We start from the raw sequence: 14,326 nt of genomic DNA on the forward strand, positions 1-14,326 counted from the left end.
AAATGTTATATCACTTGGTTGATCAGGATCAATCATACCTGGAGCTAGTGACTGACTATGGGGAGAGAGATCATGCATTGGGTAAGTATGAAGGCTCCCAGTTTGCTGTGTTTTAGTAAGTAAACACACTTATTTGAAAAACAAGCTACTTTTTTTTATTGTTGCAGACATTTGATTCTAGTTCCTTTGTGACTGTGCAGAAAAAATAGTGCTACATGGTATATTGCCTTTTGTGTTGCATTCTCTCCAAAATCAACATGTTAATTCAAAGGGATTTTTGGAAATGGCGAAGCTTCCCAATTCCTTTGCCATTATTTTGAAGTTATAAGGGAAAAACATTTATATGAAAACAACTCAGAAGCATTTCTATTAAATAAAGAAAGCCTTTCTAGCAGGAGTAGCATTATTTCATGTATTTGTTGCTATATATACACACACTATATCCAAATTATCCTAAATTTTCTGTCAGCTTCAGTGTCTTTTTCTCTTCAGGAAGCTATGCATTAAGATATAATAGAAAATAGCAAGAAAAGTCTCAATTTTTAAAGACTAGGTGGTTTCTCTGCCAGGGGAAGTGTAGATTGTATTCCAGAAATTGGTGGTTGCAACATGGGGGAAAAAAGAGCAAATAATAAGAACCTTATCGCAGCACTTAGAAGATAAAATAGTAATCTTTGTATATTTCTAACCACTAAAAGAGAGATGATTTGGAATTGTCTTCACAGCTGGGTAGCGAGGCTGAAGAGTTTATATAGCTTCAGAAATGGAGCTTGACAAGGTTATGTAATTGTGTGACCAGGTAGGAGTGTTTCTGCAGCTGGAAACTACTGCTGATGATACAAGTCGGAAAGTGTTCAATTTTTGGTAGCCTAAGGATGGTTGAAAGACCATATGGTCCTGTGGATTCCATAACTGTACTCTGAAATGCAAAAGATCAAAGAGACATTGTTGAGCAGGATAGCTAGGATCTACTGCTTCTAGTGATCCTGAAATCCTTGTGTTCTGGTGTAAACTATATTATGATATATGAGTTGGTTTTCTACGTTTTAAACTAATCTATGGTATCAGAGATATAGTTTGGTGTCTTTGGCCTTTTGCACTACACTTTTAAGTGTGTTAAAGGCTGCTAGAAAGTATTTTTTGTGTTGGCAGTACATGAGTGGGAAGTGGTTGTTCTGGAAACCCTTCCAGACTAGTTGCAGGGCTATAGCTGTTGCAGGGCACTTGACAAATGATGGATGATATAATTCGAATCTTTCATGAAACCAACACTAAGAAAGAATCCAAATACCACAAATATCAGTATGTAACTGTTTGGACAAGACATCAGAATTACAGAGGGAATATGGATATTTCTCTCCCGTTCTGTCTCACCCCTGGCCCCGAGTTAGATCTAACTTCATTAGGGGAAGAGGACATGTATCTGAGGAACTCCACTGTCAACTACAGAACAAGTGCTGTCCTTCTACTGCTTGTTGAAGGGGCTTACAACCCCTTTCTTTACCTACTTGCCTGAAGAACCCAGAGGTTCCATTTGACTGCATATGACCAGAAACTGGGATACTAAACATCTTTAAGCAAATTTCTGTCGGATGCAAATAAATGGGGCCTAATGAACCATGTTTTTAAAAAACGATGCTGCAAGCCACTCTGGTACATGTGTGTATACAGGGAAAGATTTTCAAAAGCACCCAAGTGAGAAAGAAAGTGTAGATGAGTGGGCCACTCCACTGTGAATTTTAGTGACAGATGGCTGCTAAGACAATCCGCGCTAAATGATAAATGACTATACATTAAAGCCTACAAACCACAAATAAACACAAAAAATGCCTCCAAGAAACATTTGAACTGAAGTTTAATGATTGTACAAAATTACTAGCAAATCAAGAATTATAAGCTGTTAAAAAGAAGAAAGGCTGCACATAGAATAAATATTCTTCTAACTTAAGGGAGGAATGGACAGGTATGAAGACTAATCAGAGCTGTCAGTGATGAACTTATTACAATGATTCTGGTCCCTGAGAAATCAAAAAAGAACCTCGATGAGATGTGCTTAAACCCCCTAGAAGCAAGTACTTCTCACGCCCAATAAGGTGGGTACAGACTAAATCCTGCAAAACCAAACTTCGATGTATAAGGTAGGACAAATTAGTCACAGACGAATGGGCAAGAATAATGAAAATGTGCAATGATGAGCTATTATGAGTTACAAATTTTAAGATAAGGTTGTAATAGTTGTAAAACAATAATGCAGGCCTATCTGAGAGCTGACATAAATTGCATTAAATTAATAGAGTTCAAGGAAAACAAGCGACTTAAAACCTTATAGTATGATAAACATCTATCTCAATGGGCTAGTTGTGACAAACGACTATTATCGGTAATTATTTTTTACTGGTAGGAAAGCGGAATAGTCTTTTCAAAAGTATCCAGCTTCCAGATTCTATAATCTCAGCAATTCCTTATAAAAGAAGTAAATAGCATTGACAGTTATTCTTATTGCAACATGAGAAATTAATTGGAGAGTGCTTATTTTAAGAAGTAAATCATGTTAAAGAGACACATGAATTTTGTAAATTATTTTGCATAGAAAATAATAGGCAGAGGTTTACCATATGAAAAGGTATACTGTCATTGGTAACTCATTCTTGTAACAAGACCTTCTATTCTTCACCAGAATCCCCCCAGACTAACTAGTGTATTGATACTAAAATCTAAATTACAGTATTGGCAAGAGCTAGAAGTTGTTGAAAACTATTATGTCTAGGGAGGTTTTGATTGAAATAACAGGGCAAGAAAATTGTAAATTTACTTTAGAAGACACTGGATCTGTATCAACAGAGAAACGTGTTCAATAGTTTGTATGCAAGGCCATGTTAAATGTGATTCAGACTGGATGAATAATGAAATTGCATCACCATTTTAAGTTACCCACCCATGACATCTTTACTTTCTTTTTTTTTTTCTCCAGAATTTTTCTCTTTTTTTTTCTCCAAACTTTTTGCTTGTGTAGATGAGGAAAACTGCTCATTTTCCCTTTTTATCTCTTCAGAAAGATGACACAAACAGCCATATAATGTTGAGTACTAGTTGAATTTCACTGCAAACAGTTTATCTAAAAGCAGACAGAGAAGAGATAACATAATCTCAAATGATTATGCTGATATATCAATCATAGGATGCCACCCGGTTCTCTAACAGAACAGAAGTTTAAGCCTAAAATTCTTAGCCTTCTATATGTTTGATTCATATTCTTGCCGTTGTATGGATTTCTTATTGTAAAATGCAAAAGTCATGTTTTTAGCTTTTGGTCTTCATACAAAGCTGATCAAGAAAGTATTATTAGGAATTGCAGTGCCACATCAGACCAGTGGTCTTTCCACTGCAGTGTCCTTTCTTTGATCTGGGTTGTTTCACAATTTGTAGAACACTTCCTTAACTCCTTAGTTAAGCACTATTAAACTAAACTATTAAATTAAACATGCCAGTCACTTCTGTGCAAACTATTAAACTAAACTATTAAATTAAACATGCCAGTCACTTCTGTGCAAAACCAAGCAAACTATGTAAAACAAACAAATGTTAAGACACCTAACAGCAGCACAGTGTTGGGCAATAATTGACTTAGACGTATGAGGAGATGTTTGCTCTCATGGAGCACAAACCAGACTCTAGACTTCTGAATCAGGAGACCTGTTTCAGCTCACATTGTGATGATTTTAAATTGATGAAAGGCTTATTGTCTTTAAAGAAGGTTGGGCTCATTTATGGCAGTGAAAGAACTGGATTACACTTGCAATGTCTGTGTGGGATGAAACTCATGGAAGGAAAAAATAATCTGACAATAGGAAGTTCATTTGAATCAAGAAAAACCTGTAACCATAGTCAGAAAGTAAGCAAACAGAGAGTTCATTTATGTGAAAATATACCTTGGATACTGTAAAAACAGAATACTGTTGGGACCTGCATATATTATTTGATGTATCCCTTTAAGGACAGGGTACTCCAGACACTTCTTAGTGTCATTCTAGATTCCAGGATCCCAAAATAATGGAAAAAAATAATGTAAGTTGAGAATAAAATCCAAAACAATTTGGATTTTTTTTTTATTTCGCAGGACCATCATCATGCCCAAGAATAGTGAAGTTACTAACTTTATCTGGCAACATATTGTTCAACTTGCAATCATTTCACTTTATTTATGCCTGTGAGAAATTAATGAAGTAAGTTTATCAAGTTTTGTTTCTGAGAATATATTACTCAGAATTAGCTCATAGCTTAGAAAATTAGGAATTCTTACAAAAGTAATTCCATTTTTGAAGTTGAATATTTAAGAACCACGAACAGAGTAAGTATGCACAGATCAAGCAAATGTAATAACAAAGTGTTATCTCTCTTGCCTCCCCCCCTTTTTTTTTCTTGTTTTTTTGATAAATCTTACCTTTAGGTAAGATAAATCTTACCTTTCGCTGCAACTGAGAAAAAAAATATGGTTCCCTGATTGTATTATCAAACTAATTGATTTTTACAAAGATGCTATGGCTATTAAAAATATCTTATCAAAACACAAAACTCAGTTTATGGAATGCATTAGCATTCATGACTGATAAGGCAAATGTGAATTATGTCACGGTACACTCAATATACCATCTGCTCCAGAAAGAAAAACATCTGTTGGTAAATGTAAACTGTGGAGCTTATGTGGTATGCAATATGTTCAGATACTGTATGGAATAAATAAATTGGACGTTGACAATCTATTGTGTTAGAAGCATTCAACTACTTTCTTATGTTGAAAAGAGGAAGAGCTCAGCTGCAAGTATTTTTGAGATGGTGGAGGAAATTATTGTGCCATGTCCCATCCAGATGGCTTTTGCTGAAGCCAGTCACTGACAGGCTGCTGCAATCATCATCTGCAGTTATGAGATGCTTTAACATACCACGGACATAGATGAATGTGCTCCTCTACAGTAGAAGTTCCTGTGCTTGAATTTTCATGATGGTGATGACACTGCGATTTGTGATATTGTTGTAATTGGCTGTATTTTCTGGCTTATAGGATGAAAATCATGATCATGAAACATGTATATTCATATGTATGAATGATAAAGAAGACTGTTGCATCTTTAATAATGATAAATAGCATCAACACATGAATATAACTGCATATTTTCAATGTGCTGCACTAATATTAAAATGGAAAACGGGCAGTAGTTTTAGAATTCAAAGGGCCATGCTAACCCTTATAAAATCTAATCTAATCTTATAAAATCTAAAATCTAGCCCTTGTAAAATCTAATGCTTTTTTTTTTCTGATTTAGAGTATCCTGTTTTCAGATTTATTTCTTCAATTGGTTTTAAGTGCTTAGACAAAGAAATTCTTTTTTTTACAACTGAGTGGGAGAGCTGAGGCAGAGGTGAAAGTCTCAGAATACCACTGTTCTGCATCCATATGCTGTCATAGAAAAGGATAGCACCAACAGTACTTCAGAAATTTCCTTGACAACTCTCCATCCATTCCTTGTCAGCTCATGGAAAGCACAAAGAGTTTTTAACATATTTAACAAACTGTTAAGTATGCAAAAATGCATATTTGAACATATATCTAAAAAGGCAGAAAACTTATAAAAATGTCAGGATTTTTGTTTTAGTTTAAACCTTCTTTTTTTCTCCACATTGTGAGAGGGAATTTATCGTAATCTGTTGTTAAACAAGTCAAACTAATGTTTGTGCTAGTGATGGTTTGCAGGTTCTGTTTGTTTAAGCATCTTAAACTACTAATGTTTATTTGCCAGGGAATAAAAGCCATTCCGTGGTATGCACAATGCTGGTGTTACTCTATTGTGGAGTAATCCAAAAGATTGGGAACCCTTGCTCAAGAAGGAGATTTGAGCTTCTCTAATTCTTCTCTGCAAGAACCCTTACAATGCTTTCATAGTCAGTCTCCACACTGCTTTCGAACAGCTCTTAAGCTTTTTACTCTAGTGTTGTCCTTGCATGTCACTGTTTCTTTTCTTCAGTTTTCCAGCATGTTCACATTCATTTTCAGGCCACAGATAGCAATGGAAGAATGCTGCAGACAAAATATGTTTAAACTATTTGTTTGGATCAAACTCTGTTGAGTCTACTGTTCTTCATCGTACTGCTAATACCTGTGGTACTCTTGACTCCATGTATCCGTTATCTGACAGAGCTTTTTATCCTTAAGGATCTCAACTGAAGCGAGTCTCACAGATCTTTGTATTAGTGTTAATTAGCACATTTAGTCACCTGCAAAGAACTGACTGACCAAACACATGATGAAAAATCTTTGCAAAAATAAACACTAAAAAAAGGTAGATGTAGCAGTCCTTAAAAACTGTATGTTAAATTGTTTCCAAATATTGCTATGTTGTAAGAAGTATATTCTATGGATTGATATTCAAAAGGGATCAATGTGTGGACTAAACTCTTTGCTACAAATGGCTTCCCCAGCTGTACTACCAATGCTCTAGTAAAAGTATCTACTTTTAACCCATATCTGTGACATAACTGAGCCACACATCTTCTCGTAGTAGACTTAGCTTAAAGTTTTGCTTCTGTCAATTTTTCCTGGGACTTGCAGTTAAAAAAATTAAAAAATTAAAAAAACCCTTTTAAAAAATTGGGGTGCAGATAGGTTTTTCAGGTCTCCTCTGTATGAACAGAGATAAACTCTATAACTGAACATAAATGGTTTAGCAAATTCCAGAGAAGACACAGGCAACAGTGTTTTTGATAAGCTCCAATTTGTCAAAAAATAGATTTGGAAATACAGACAGGTTCAAAGCTGTCTTGCTGCAAGAAATAAAAGCACAGTCCAAGATATCAATACCCAGATAATAAGAGTGGTCTATCTTTCTTAGTTGAAATAAAGACAAGTTAATAGAATAGACATAAGCCTTAAATATCAACCACCAGCCTAGCAGCTCTCTTCTCTTTTTCATATTTGGACTGAATGTTGGCTATAGCAATGGCTATGTACTAAAGAGAAAAATAGCAGCTAAACAACCTTTGCCAGTAAGAATAACCTGCACTTTTTTTGTTGAATTTAGATGGAAAATGTTACAGCACATCCAGTAGTGGAGATCAGACAAATGATGTAAGAACAAGAAAAATGCCCGAGGGACAGAAGGTGCTGAAGCAAGATATAGTTGAGTATCAGCATCCATGCAGGGGCACACAAACATTGCCAAAGAATTTGGCCTCTAAGTGCCAGCATATAAATTAGGAACAGTGCTGGGCCAAGAATGGAATGCTCTGAGGGACATCAGAGCTGAGCTTATGCTCTGTAGGAAATTAAAAATCCCACAACAGCCCAAGGTCAGAAAGTGACCACCGGTCTGCAAATTAGACAAGACTAACATAGGCAGTATAGGAAAAAGACAGTACTTTAAACCTCAATCTCCTCATTAGAGTCCTATGGTGCAGTGATGACCGAAAGAACACAAAGAAGTGCCTAAAAAATGAAAGTATTTTAAAATTTTTATATTTCCTCAGTCATGTAATTCTGAAATAATTCATAGCAGATTTAAAGGAGATATGGCCTTCAGATGCAAAAGACAACTAATTGAAAGCTTACACAATATAGAAGATTTCTAAGTTGAGTGATTGTCCTAACAGCAAATCAAAGCAAAATGGCAGTCAAAAACATTTGACAAAAATTTAAAAGGTATAAAAAAATTATCAGCAATAAAGTTTATAAATTATTACTGCAATATTTCAGCTTGAGGAAACAAAAATAAAACTGTAGCTATATGATCAGTGTTTTTTATACTACTTAATGTAAGTCACACTGTGAATCTGGGGACCTTCTTAAACAGGTGTTTACACTTGGCAGGAAACATGGAAGTGTGTGTTGAATAGTAGGTGTTGGTGACTGCTGTGGAGATGTAAAATACAACTCAATCATTGTGAATCTGTAGAATATGTCAGAAATCTTGTTTGAGAGTCTTTAAAATGAAGGAGGAAAGTCTGAGAAAACACACAAGGGAGTGAAATCCAAGAAGCAAAGGGGATGTGGGGAGTGAGGCAGTAACAGAAGTCACAAGAAGCTGCTCTCTCCTGGGAGAGAGCAGTGGTGCTGGCAGTTGACAAGCCAAGATGAAGGGCTGTCTAAAATGGACATAGAAGAGCTGGAGGAACAAAAGTTTTAAAAATAATGCTTTAGTAAATAAGGCCTGAAGAGAACAAGTTGCTATAAAGCTAAATACAAATAAAAGTGTGAAGTAAATGAAAGGTTCATAAGGAATCAAAGCAATGGCTATGATTCTCCAGATCGCAGTTCACCAAGCAGTCAGCCTGTCTTTTTTTTGCAGGGCTGCAATAGAGAGGACAGTGGGGGAGTTCTCTTCCAGTATAGGATGAGATTTAGGTATGGTGCAGATTGCCATATCTCCTATGTGATCACAAAAATCCTTCCCTTTTCTCATTCTGTTTTAAGATAAAAATGACACATTGCAAAGTCAGAGTAGATCTAAGGCTCGTAGGAGCCCTCCATTGCAAATACGAGATTCAGTGGTTAAAATGGGATCAAAGAAATTAATATGCATTATGCAATTTACCTCTAGTTATGGAGGAGGATTTTCTGTAGCTTTCGTGTTAGTTACATTCTGCACTTGCAAATGGTGCATTATTTATTGTATGCATAAAACTCGATTCTCTAAGGTCTGTGAAGAGCTTTTTTATTAAAAAGAAGTGGCAGCATGTTCTGTTTCTTGATATCACACCAACAGCAAACACTAAAGCCCCAACAGCAAACACTAAAGCCATGAGTGCTGCTAGCTCCCTTGATTTGTATCAAGAGTATATTTAAAATTTACATTAATTTTTTTTTCAGAGGATCATGGTTCTAACAGACTGTTGGATATTTAAAATGTGAAAGACGACAGGTTCATTAGTTTTTGTTTGTACAACTTTTAAAGCTAAGAATGTAACATAAATAATACAGTATGTTATTTTCAACTGGTAAAGAAATAGAACAGCAGCTACCTCAGAACATCAACTCCTGTTTACCAAGATATTTTTGAGAAACTGTGCTACTGTGGTGAGAATATTACATACATATTCAAACTCTGCATTTATTATACCCAGTAGTTAAATTTAAATTATTATGAGCCATTTGGCATGGGAAATACCATGGTTTCTGGCTTTAACAGTTAAGTGAATTGTATTTCTAATAAAGAGAGATCTTGCAGTATGGTAAACTATCATTTTCAGTTGGTGTCCACAAGATACAGTTATAGCCCTGCTGTAACTTCCATATCTGCTGTTGTTTCCTCTCTGCTTATATTCTGCTTCTTTCTACTCATTTATCAATTATAGACATTTTCAGCTCACTCTCATTTCATTTTTTTAAACATTGACATTTTAAAAGAAGCAATGAAATATGAATGCAATATAAATATATAATGTATAATATGAAACATCTGTTTGGTTTCTTTATTGCTAGAACTCAGTGGCAGGCAGCTCATGGATTAGATGCTGGTCATAGTCCTCCACAGTATCTCAGAGATCTGCAAACTATTTTCTAGTTCCATATGCACGGATGGTCCTAGGATGGGTCTAATGCAGGGAGGAGAACTGGAAGCTGTGATGGCGACACAAGGCAGTTCCCAATGAGATGAAAGAGCCTGCCTGGAAACAGCTGAAGCATAGGTCTGGAAAGAGGAATGAGAGATTTTAAAATAAGGGGAGACTAAAATAGGAAGCTGAGAGGAAGAAAGGTGACATTGCAAAATGTGCTGTGTTTCTCCTCTTCTGTTTATCTTCTCTATACTAGTCTTAATAGTGTTGCTTTCATCTGCTCCTTAGTGGCTCCCTAATAACCTGTGTGGTCTGATCAACCATTAAATCTTTTCTAATTGTTTACACTAAACAGCTTCTTGTTCTGTGTTGCGAGTCCGTGTTCCCTTTTTTGAAGACTTTACTATTGTGACTGTTTTATCTTCCTAATTGTTCCAGTGCTCTCTCCTTCTACACTCCACAAGGTTTTCATCTTCTTTCCTACGTTTTTGTCTCCTGGACCCATTGTTAGCAGCTTCCTGTTTCTCCTGTGCCAGTAACCCTCATCCTCCATCACTCAATCCTCTCATCCATCAGACTCATTGATTGGTCCATCAGTTATACACATTTCTTAATAATCTGACCAAATTAAGCTTCTTGTTGACAGCTGTTCTTGGGGTTAAGTGGTGTGTACTTTTAAACATTTTATTTGTAGCAACGCCTGAAACTTTTAAATGACATTTGAGTTGTCATAACTCAACTGATTGAACATGTGGACTATTCTCCAGGGCATGATGAGATAACAGACGATGTTTAAGAGCTCACTAATACTTAAAACCTCTTTACAGCGTAGAATTGGAATAATTATTTTCATTACATACATTAAGGAACTGAGAGACACAGTAACATAATCAGTTGTTCAAGGTACCTAGCAGCAAAGCAGGGAAAAGGTCTTGAAACTTAGTCCTGTTTTGACACACTAGGCCACACTGAGACAACACTTGTTCTGACTGGACTAAGTCTTTTTTATCTGGAACATATTACTAAGACTTTGTCAGAATAGCTACTATTTTGAAAATGTTTGAACTGATGTTGAAAACGATTACTATTGCATCGTGATAAGGAATCCTGAATAGAATCATACTGACAAGTTTGCCATTGTGCTAATAACTCCCCGCTTGTCCTCAATGTTTACATTATTTTCTAAAACTACTGAAGGAACAAACACTTAAATCACAGGAACAAAACCAGAATTCATTTTCTCCTTTTAGAAATAATCACAGGGTTTTGAGAGCATATGAAACAGAGAGCTGTGATCCTTGCCCCAGAGGAAATGACCTTTGTTCTTCCTATGGTTGTGCTCTCCGGTTATTTTCTGCTTCTTGTCTTCTGAAAATTATTCCTGAAATAATCTTTCCTAGAAACTATAAGCCAGCTTGGGTCCCTTGGACTCAATATGCATTAATAGGTGGGATGTATTAGGTACCTTTCTGGAATTCATCTCCTGCAAGCCAAAGTGTGGTGAGTAAGAATAATCAGGAAATTTGCTCCAAAAAGTCATTCTGGAGCTGGACTAAAACAGCAGTGTAGGTGCACCCAAGGACTCAAAAGGTATCAGAAGATTTCTACATGCCAACTGTCTCTGTCTCCCCCTGCCCTCCCCCCGCCCTCCCCCCAAAAAAACCAAAAAGAAAAAATTGTTCAAAAGGTCTGCAAAAAAGTCTGTTCACTCTGTAAGTTTTTGGTGGTACAAATTAAAACTTAAAGAATGCAGAGCCAATTTCTCTGTTAAGCAAATTCTGCTAAGGTCAGTAGTAGAGAATTTGGTCCCAAGAGCAACCTCTGTTGCACAGTTTAAAATCTATCATATTTGCTGTTTCAAAGGAATTTTCTATCGGTGCTCCATAACAACCGTTGCAGGAACAAAAAGCCAAGGGCTGCCCTTGTAAAAAGTTCCAAATTCACTGATCCTTTTACTGGCACTAGCTTTTTTTTTTTTTTTTTTTTTTTAAATCCTGCAGTATCTGTTTTGTTCTTGTAGAAAGGCCTCCTGAGAGGTAACGCCTCCACTTATGCAAGGCAGGATGGAACTCCATCTGGGATTTAGCATGACCATCACACATGAGAATGCTAACAAATTATTCCAGAATCCTGAGAGGTCTCACAGTCTTATGTCTCAGACACCTCAATTATCATGAATTAAAACCTACACTGAAGTTTTCTGTGAGACAAATATTCTAGTTTTTCCTCTCAAAAATACTTTTGACACCCAGACAAGAAAGATACCCAAGCAGTGAAGACAACTTCAACCATGCTGTGTGTTCTTGGCTCATGAATCTGTATCTACTGGGATGAGTACTGATGTACACAAAAGCTGAGAAGCTTCAAACAACTGAAACAATGTTCTTTAAAACATTCCACTATAATGTTCCTCCCTTACCCCTCCTACAGAAAAATCATGGTTGTTCACTGAAGGAACAGTGGCTATTCAGACTTGAATTAGTTTTAAGGTCCGAGACAGCTTTGAAGGCTAAAAGCTTGTGGACTATCAGGGTTAGAAATGGATGACTATAAGACTCCTGGGAATCTCCCATTACGAGTGGTAACCAGCTTTTGTTTCTCTCTCTGATCCACAGAAAGTTTTTTAATAAAAAATGAAAATGGCCTCAAATAGATTAAAGGATTTTGTGATCCTTAACATATTATTTAGCACTTTTATTCATGAGGCCTCCATGTTCAGACTTACAGAACAAACAGAACATAGCTTTTGCAGGTGAAGGGATTGCAAAAAAAAATTGAATCAGCCTTTGAACAATGGTTTAAAAAAATAGTTTTCAAAAATTCATGCAATAGTTCTAAGAACAGTTTATTCCAAATAAATGCCCAAGTTTGATTATTGCAGATTTATAAATTTCTTCTTTCACAGTTCCAGAACTTTTTGCTCCAGAGGCCTGTTTGCTCAATATATTGTTATGCTTACCACTTCTATCACAAATTCTATCAATTTGAAGTCCCACAAATTTGGAGTTTCTCACATAATATTGAAAAATTGTATTTCTAGTTCATTTCTTGGCATGTAGATGAGCCACTGATCTTTAATTCTTACTTGAATCAGGAATACAAAGGAAACAAATAAGCTGATGTATGCAGTAAGGGTAAAAGGAACAGGAAGGATCCTATCAAGTTTGAAGAGTTCTTGAATAATTCTGTCATTTCCTGCAGCATTTGTTCATCCTCTGCATACTTGCCCCAGATGGAACTTTATCTACTCCTGCAATTTCTGTCTGGGCTTCCTAAAGCAAATTTTCCTATTGCTGGGGATAATTTAGTTCAGAAATTTCAATGGGGTTTTAATTGTTTGTTTTGTGAAATTAACAAGCTAGATTTCTAGTAATGAGATGGGGAATTATTTTTCATCCATTAGTGTACAGCTTTCTTCACATGATATTTAGATAATACAATATAGAATAGCTACGAGCTGCATGAGTGCCTGGAATATACAACATGCCCAACAAGACAATAACTGGCAATAAGAATCTTTTACTTGATGATTGTTAGTATTTAAAACCTTTATAAAAAGAACATTGCTTTTCAAGAATACCTGGTACTTCTGTCATTTCACCATTCCTATGATATGAGAAATATGACTGTGAGAAACATGTTGGGGGCATGGCATCAACATATATGCTAGACTGTTCACTACGCAGGTTGCATAGGAAAAGTTACAGGCTGAAAAGATCTTGGTTTATTACAGGCTACGAAACTTCTGGGCTGTTAATGAACAACCACTACACTGTAGATTCAGTTAAATTAATAAATAGTAGGACTAGTTATTTATTGGTCTGAAAAGACTGTGCTTAGATAAATTGAGGAGCATTTAAATGAATGTGTCATCAATATAATCCTAAAAATAACAAAATGACAGAATCAGCATCTGCTGGTTTTTGGTTGGGGTTTTTTTTTTGTTTGGTTTTTCTTTGCTACAGTACAAAGAGCAAAAAGCAAATCACTGCCAACTCTATAAATATATAAGAAGACATAGCTTTGTAAATATTTAAATAATTGTTAAAATAACCTTTCTAGTTTGGTACAATAAGCATTGTGAACTGGCAAGTATTATGGTTCCAAATGTGCTGCTTTCTCAGTTCTGTAATCAATGCAAAGATATAATGGGCTTTATTTTAAAGGAGGATTCACCCAAGTGTATTGTGTTTGTTTAGATGGTTTTGTAAGACATCAGTTGAATGCTTTCTAAAGCATTTGAAAAGAAAAGTAACATTTTTTTCAGATGTGCCACTGGGATTTAAGTAAGCATGCAAAAATATTTGTACATTTTTCAGCTTCATAGCTAATAATTCTTCCTGAAAATCAACACATTTCATACCCCCTACCCCTGCCACCGTTCTCTTGTACCACACATTGATCAGGTAGTCATCTGCAATGATGGCTGAACTTTCCAAGGGTGTGGTTGCATCTTTGCCAAGGTCACATACCACCATGCTGACCTAGAAGCAAGCCAATGACTAAATCACTGTTTCCTACCTTTTTTTTCTGCTCCAGCAAGATATTATGTGTGTCCATCAGTGTGGCACTGCTATGGGAATGGAAAAGTTGTGCAGAGACTGTGCCTCCTCTGTGACGCTGCTAGACTCTGCCAAGCAGCCAGGAGTTGTCCTAGGCATTCTGTACATGAGGAAATATCCCATATAGCTATTTTACATGCGTTCATTGTTGGACCCACTTATTCCCTCTAAAGAATGTATCTTTCTTTAACCTGCTTTGGAAGTGGATTACACTCAAACAC

This window comes from Ciconia boyciana, chromosome 8 (genome assembly GCF_034638445.1).
Source record: "Ciconia boyciana chromosome 8, ASM3463844v1, whole genome shotgun sequence".
Lineage (NCBI taxonomy): Eukaryota > Metazoa > Chordata > Aves > Ciconiiformes > Ciconiidae > Ciconia > Ciconia boyciana.